Here is a 2,296-nt window from a genome sequence, read left to right as displayed (position 1 = left end):
GGAGAGAAGCAAGAAATTACTTAATAGAATTTATGCAGGTATATGATAACTTAGCCTTCATTACACTCTCATCTACCCAAGAGTACCCACTTATTTCCCTTTCAATTTTTTTTATTCGGTTCGAACAACTCGACACAAGGACCAAACCCTAAGTTGTATATTTATGTGAAAGAAGAGGACAAAACATCCGTCCAATTCTCATTAAATATAGCTTCGATCAAATAATCAGATGAGGTACTTAACCTAAGAACATTTTTTCCGGCTACAGGCTTAACTAACACAAAAAGGAAAAAAAGGATAATTTATCCAGTTTGATGAATGGATGAATTTTTTTGAGATAACTGAGAAATTGGAAGCACAAAAGTATTCAAGAACCATAGCAAGAGTTTGCAAAACGGAAGAGATGACCAAAAAAGGAAAGGTGAAAAAGGAAAGGAAAAGTATTATCTCTCTCTCTCTCTCAAGGTCTTACATCTCTCTGTCTCTGTCTCTCTCTCTCTCTCTCTCTCTCTCCCTCTCTCTCTCTCTCTTGTCGTAACATATTTTTATCAACTTTCATCATTCTGACAACCCTATTGGCAATGAAGGTCACATCATTCGCATCAAAATACTCGATTAGCAAGCTGAAAAACCACACTCGTACTACTACCTTCTCCAAATGATCATCGAAAGTGTTGAAATTATGGTTCCATTCCCTGAAAGTGAGATAATGATCATATATCAACCATAACCACCTAACATAGTTTGATATTGATCCTTTTTACTAGTAAAGGTTACTAGAAAGCAGTCATCTCCTATATCGACTATATATTTACACATAGTTCTTTTAGTCGATTCTTCGACGTCTTGTTTCATATTCTCATTCCCAACATATTGACTATAGCCCTTATTTTTGAGGATTGATAGATACAGTTCTCCTTTTTTATAAGTTAAATGAAATGCTAGACAATCTTACCCCCTAATTTGTACTTCTTCCACCATCAGACTATTCTCATCCTCCTCCTTATTGTTATCCACGAGATCTTCATCGTTAGACATCTCCTCCTCCTCTTAGCCCAATTCCGCTTGAAGAATCCAATATTAAGTCATTGTATGAGTGGAAAAAAATCTTCAAAAACCCTTTCTATTATACATCATGAAAGTTAAAAGATTAATTACATATTTTGATAGCATCAAGGATCATCAATTCTCGAGAACACTTATCATATTTTGCATTATGAATGCAAAATTCGTATAATGATATTATTTAGAACCATTGACATTGTTTGTATTTTATGCCAAGAACACACAACTCACATAACAATTTCACGTAAGTTAAATAGCCACCAATTTCACCATCTCGGTTTTTTAAAGGAGCGTCGAGCCTTAAAAACACTATACATTTCATGTTATGATTATTAAATTCCTACAACTATTAGATTTGGCATTGCCAACTCAGCAACATTTTATTGGTCCTTTGGTACTTAAAGGTCCAATACGCGAAAAATATAAGAGTATTACTTTTCCCACCCTATGGCCTTCTCGCGCGCCCTGCAAAAATTCCAAAAATACCCCTGGTCCGGATTATGTTTTCCGAACCAGATTGTTAGTTTTTCCGGAACATAAACTCCGGACAAATACGGTATTCATATTTTGTGTCTTTCTTTGATGTCAAGGGTCTCTGTTGACCGTTATATGAACCCCACACAAGCTGCAATGCAATTGCAGGGTTCATAGGAACGGTCAACAATGACCATGACACCACAAACACTCCTAAAAGCTACCTAAAAAACTTAAATTTTTTGAAGAAATGTAAGAAAGGATGTGAAGAAGAATGAAGGAAAATGTTGAAGATCCAAGCCTTTTTATAGCCTAAAACAAGTACTAGGTGATTTGTAAGTCAAAGAAAAAGTGTTTTTCATTCAAAACCGTCCAAAAAACGCTTTAAAACTCAACTAACCGGCCAAACCTTTTGGTGAAACGTCACTGGCCAAGTTGTTACTGAGTGCTTCCGGATTATATAATCCGAAACACATGCAGTGTTTCCGGATTATATAGTCTGAATGGCACCAGAATAACATAAATAATGAATCTTTTGGGAAGGTGGTTCGAAGATGAGCTTTTGAACTCGATCTTGCCGGCCTGCCAACTGACATGTTACGATCGGCAGGCCGACATGATCGAGTTCATAAGAACCTCTTTTTATGAACAATGCAATCAAATCATAGTTTTCATAACAATAAATACCAAACTTTTTTTTGTAAATCTAGAAGGACTATCTATATATTTTTGACAGCATGCTCAGGATCTTCATAAT

Source organism: Medicago sativa, chromosome 4, assembly GCF_051527215.1.
Source record: "Medicago sativa cultivar Bolivia chromosome 4, Bolivia_mono, whole genome shotgun sequence".
Lineage (NCBI taxonomy): Eukaryota > Viridiplantae > Streptophyta > Magnoliopsida > Fabales > Fabaceae > Medicago > Medicago sativa.
The sequence above is the reverse complement of the archived record's forward strand: the minus strand, read 5'-3'. Positions refer to the sequence as shown.